Source organism: Megalobrama amblycephala, linkage group LG15 (genome assembly GCF_018812025.1).
Source record: "Megalobrama amblycephala isolate DHTTF-2021 linkage group LG15, ASM1881202v1, whole genome shotgun sequence".
NCBI classification, from domain to species: Eukaryota; Metazoa; Chordata; class Actinopteri; order Cypriniformes; family Xenocyprididae; genus Megalobrama; species Megalobrama amblycephala.
Window position 1 is genome coordinate 9,317,749 of NC_063058.1, and position 6,000 is coordinate 9,323,748.

The following is a 6,000-nucleotide window of genomic DNA, read 5'->3' on the forward strand; positions in this document are numbered from 1 at the left end:
GTTGGCTTTGCCATTTGACCCGTATATTCAACTCAGTGGATGCAGAAGGCAATTTGGGTATCGTTTGAGTGAGTTTTTTTACACATCTTACTAATTTGAAATACTTACTGGGTTGCAAGGATATATATATATATATATATATATATATATATATATATATATATATATATATATATATATATATATGTATATTCGGACAAAGGGAATATTACTTTACCAAGTTGCTAAATTGATTTAGTCATTGCTTAAAGGTTAATACATTTATTGAACAAGGGTGCCTTTTATCACATAACAACAATAAACTACTATAGTTACATTTTATTGCAGCTTGAGCACTGTACCAAGACCTGGAACTATCTGTTTTATATTTGCAATTTTAGGGCAGATGATTGGATATAGTTTAAGGAGCTAATATATATATTTTTATTTTATTTATATATATATATATATATATATATATATATATATATATATATATATATATATATATATATATATATATATATATATATATATATATATTTTAGAGGAAGCAAGGAGAAAAGCTGTTGCTATCTTGTCTGCCTCAACAGTGAGTTATGACCCAAAGCCTGCACGGAGTTATTTGAGGCCACGTTGGACATCTTCCAGCGTTGTGATTAGAAACGTATTATGTAAGAGCTGTGGAGTGTGGAAGTAGGTTGGCCAGTGTCTGCGTTGTCCACGTGACCACGCTATTTTGCATCGTAATTGCAGCAAAAATAGTCGTTCTTGCTGCTTGGGGTTACAGAATTTGTTCTTCCTCTCTTGTGCCTGTTTGACCTTTCTCAAGTGCATGTAATCCAGCAAACACAAGTTCCTCAAACCCTCAGGGCATCATCAACACTGTTTGAAGCACAATCGCACATTCTGTCCCTAAATAGTCCGTAATATTGTTGGAGATAAACTTAGAAAAACTAAATAGTTTGTAATGAGTCTTAACAGAAAGTCCCTTGTTTTACAGCCAATGTTCTCCACAGGATGTTCCCCGCAATGGATTGAAGGCTGGAGGGTGAAATAATATTGGTATCTCTTTCCAACTCTTGCTCTCTTTCTTTTGCTCTAGGTTTTGTACTTGTCAAGTTACATAAATGTAAAAAATGTCTGTTATTGTGTAGTTAGAAATGGAGATGGTTAGATAACATCTATCTAATCAATACTTTGAAATAATTCCCAGGACTATCATCGGCAGAGGACAACGAGGAGGGCCCGTGACTCATGGCCCAGTCATAAAACTCTTGTCCCTGGCCTCGTGAAATCAAGCAGTGGTACTAGCTGTGATATTTCGTAAGACTTTGAGAGGTCAAATGAGCCGCAAAACACGATCTGCATGCTGTGATTGCCTAAATCAGGTATTTCTTTGTTGTGAATGCCAATCCACTCCAAGTGGTTATGCAATCCAGTTAGCGTTTGATAATATCAAGGGTTCAGCAAACAGATTTTGAAAGGCTGAAAACATTAGGCACTATTTATGTGCACAATCACGTGTAAGCAGTTAACAAGTGAAGCCAAGAAACTGTAGTAGCCTTTCAAAGAAAAAAGAGAGTAGACCTTCTCTTTCTCAAAACTGAGAACTAGTTAACACCCAGGGGCAACTTTAAGGTTGGTGTTGATTGGTTGTGGACAAGAATGGGCCTCTAATGTGTGTGATTTGCCTGAAGCTACATGGGTTTGTGTTGCTGAGGTTACAGTTGTGAAGCATATGATCTGTGAAGTCTACTATGTGCAAACACAATCTCTGAGGAGGTCATAAAGCATGCTCTACATTACAAGAGTTTTATTTTTTCAGTATCAGAAAGTTGATGTAAAGATGTAATTATTAACATTGTTTAAAAAATTTACACCTGAAATGTCGTAGGCAAGGTGTGTTATACATTGGTAATGTCAAACGAAAAGTTACACACATGCAGCTAGATCTTGACAAATATTCGTGGATATATTGAGACAAGGTTAACGTCTTAGGACCTTCAACATGTTGCTGTCTCAATATTTTGCTGTCTTTTGTGACATTCTTACAAATGCCTGATGAAGATTGTGAGTTTGAAAGTCGCTGTCTCAATATGTAGCGGTTTCTTACACCATGCTTACTGTACAAATGCCTGAAGTTCAAAAAACTGAAATCTTATTTCCTCAATATGTTGCCTGATCAAGTTTGCATAAGACCAAATAGTTTGTCTTAAAGGATTAGTTCACTTCAGAATTAAAATTTCCTGATAATTTACTCACCCCCATGTCATCTAAGATGTTTATGTCTTTCTTTCTTCAGTCGAAAAGAAAGTATGGTTTTTGAGGAAAACATTCCAGAATTTTTCTCCATATTCAACAGCTACCAATGGGTCCAAATTGCAGTTTCAGTGCAGCTTCAAGGATCTTATCTAGCGAAACGATTGGTCATTTTCTAAAAAAAAAAAGAAAAAAAGGTATATACTTTTTAACCACCAGAAAGGTCACGTGTGACATAGGCGGAAGTACCATGGGGCAAAAACGGTACGTTTGATTTAGTCTTTGCACATTCGCTTTTCAAACACTTGCTCGGTACTTCCGCCGTGACCTTTCTAACATGATTACGTAATGTGTGGCGGATCGCAGAGCTAGTTCAAGATGAGCATTTGTAGTTAAAAGGGTATATACATTTTTATTTTTTTAACCCTTAAATGCATACCCCAGGTCTTTAGTGACCCGGGACGTCATTCACTACCCTCCTCCTCGTTCATTTTTTAAAGTTAGACGTCAACCTTCTTGGTATTCCTCAATCAATTCATTATAAAGAATATAACAAGAAAAAAAACATAAAATTATAAAAGAATGCCTATTTTTGTATTCATTTTTTGTAAAAATTGAATAGGGTCGTAAACGACCCGAGGTGTGTATGAGTGTATGTATATTTTTTCTGCACGACAATAATTGAATCTTAGATGACAGAATAAGTGCAATTCACTTTTATTCCACAAGTTGGCAATGTTTGATACACAATGCTGAAGTGACGACTCATTTAGACAGAAAACGAAATAATAAGAGAAACATGAAATGGCTCAGCAATTTACAGCAGAGCAAGTACTGAACGCAATCAAATATGACTGTAACTGTTACTGGATGGATCTGGTGAAGCTGTTAGCGATCGAAATATTGATTTTGAAGATGTTGAAAATTATATAGTTCTGAGAATATGTTTGAGATCGCGAATGGGCTCATATTCGTGACCTCAAATATAAAACTAGCCCATTATTTGCTGAATTTACTGGGAAATGAGCTCTGACGAGGACAGTGAGGATGGCATAAAACATCTGCTCAAACTGAGCCCTTTCAAGCTCCAAAAGGTAACAAAATATGATTTATTTTATTCTTCCGTAATTGTTACTCTAATATCAGAGGAGTTTTATATTATCACGACAGGTAGAGATCCTTCCGTGTTAGATATAGATCCGGGTCGATAAAGACCCGAATATGTAATAACGATTGGCGAAACAGTCATGCATTTAAGGGTTAATAAAATGACCAATTGTTTCGCTAGACAAGACCCTTATTCCTCGTCTGGGATCACGTAGAGCCCTTTGAAGCTGCAATTTGTACCTTCAACCCATTGGTAACCATTTCAGTCCACTATAAGGAGAATAATCCTGGAATGTTTTCCTCAAAAACCTTAATTTTTTTTCGACTGGAGAAAGAAAGACATAAACATCTTGGATGACATGGGGGTGAGTAAATTATCAGGAAATTTTAATTCTGAAGTGAACTAATCCTTTAATACGCTACCAACTTTAACAACATTCTTACAAATACCTGAAGTTCCCAAGCTTGCAACATTGCCTTTATATGTTGATTTTTTTTGACCTTCTAAGTAAATACCAGACAACGATATATCCAACTTTGTTTGAATGCCTGACAAAGTCCGCAAGACTGAAAGACTGATGTCTCAATAAGTTGCCATTTGCCAAGTTTAAAAGACCATAGCATTATCTCAGAACATTTCTTTGTCTTATGGCCTTCGTCAGGCATTCGTATGAAGGTTGTAAGAGAAAGATATTGGGACATTAACATTTCAGTCTTTGTCAAGCATTCATAAGAAGGTTGTCTCAATCCATTGTCGCCTTTTACAACCTTTTTACAAATGTAAGACAGAAATGTTGCCATCTCTAACAGAAACTCTTAGGAAATGTTTAAAAAAATCTTAACAATTCTGATTTTTGCATCTACAGCAGTATGCAGGACCTTTTTCTTGTTTCTCTGTACAATTATGAGGTTAAATGTTACTTTAAAAAGTTAAAGAATTAGACTTTGTTTTGGTTGTGGCATCAGATGCACCTATTTTTGTCAAAAGATAAAGGACTTTAGTCAAACAAAAGTCCAAACCGCAATTTGTTCTCAGATCAAGAACTTCAATGCCTTACAGTAATTTAGATAAACTTCAAAGCAAATTGCTTAAAATGCACCACAGCCATTTTTTCCAGGTGCAGTCGTTCATGTGGGATTATGAGGTTGGGCCAGAACCTTATAAAACCATAGAAGAACTAGTATCCTCCAGGCTGCCGATAGAAATGAATTATTAGTCTGCATCAACATGTAAGTGTCTCCATGTGTCAGTTCTCAATGTCTAATCTGGTTCTTGACCAACAGCTGTGTATTTGTAAGCCAGAAATGTATGCATCTGACAGGAAACCAGAAAAACTGGTCGCTATAAAAACTGTAAGTAGCGACATTGACGTATATACAGTATGAAATGTCTCGGGTGAATTCCATTCCCTCACGTTTTTGGCCTGTAATGTATGTTTGCGTTTAGACCCACAGCACCACCCAGACATCTCCGCATTTCAGGAGGAACATCACATGTTGTACATATGCCTGTCCTCGCTTGCTAGTCCTCATATGCCATATAAACCAAACGTAAGGTTATGAGGAAAGCAATAAAACAAGCTGCAGAGGGTGATAAATTCTACTAAGGATGTTTATCGGATAGACTGAAGCACATGGGCAAGTTGTGACATAAGATATGCACATACATGTACACCATACAGCCTCTTTCCTTCTCTTTCTCTCCCTCTGGGTGGAGGAATGCAAAGGCAGCTCAGGCCACGAGCTGTTTCGTAAAAACTGTGGGAGGGAAGTCACGTTGTAGTGAAATTCACAGGCTGAGCGGAAAAGAAGGGGAGGGGGAGTTGATTTATGTCATCCAGGAATGGTTGCTGGTGCGCTGGCTTCTCTTTTAGACCCCAGCACTCATCCATAGCCACTCCTACGGCATCTCTCATGTCCTGCAATGCACTGTTGGGATTCGTAAAATTTGAGATGCATTTTAAGCTGCTGTGCCTGAAGGATCTTCATTAAAGGGGTCATATTGTACATTTGTTTTTTATTTTATTTATTAATTCTCTGTGCATTTTATTCAATAGATTACTTAAAAGCAAGCAGCTTTACAGTATGAAACATGTAAAAATGTGTCAGTGCCTCATTTCATCAGAAGCACAACTTCATTTCCTACTATAAAGTGGCTATCCAGTGTGTTCATGTTTTCACCCGCGGAGATCTTACCTCAACGGACTCAAAAGACGAAAATGAGTCAGAAGAGTTCAGCGTGAAAAAAGGCGGAGCCTCAGCGCATACCTCCTATTACGCTATCGTCACGGACCAATGGTAGGATGAAGGTGTTTTGCAGCTGGAGTGAACTTTTCCTGAGATTTCGCTTTGGCAAGCCATTTCGAACTCCCAAAATTAACAAAAAATTTCGATTTGGCCTGATTTTGTTCGAAATGACGTCACATCAGTTCGTTCTTTGATTTCGTTTAAAGGTCCCGTTTTTCGTGGTTTTTTGAAGCTTTGATTGTGTTTATAGTGTGCAATATAACATGTGTTCATGTTTCGCGTGTAAAAAAACACAGTATTTTTCACATAATTTACTTATCTGTATACCGCTGTTTCCACTGTCATAAAAACGGGCTGATGACTTCCTTGTTCTATGAAGTCCCTCCTTCAGAAATACGTAACGAG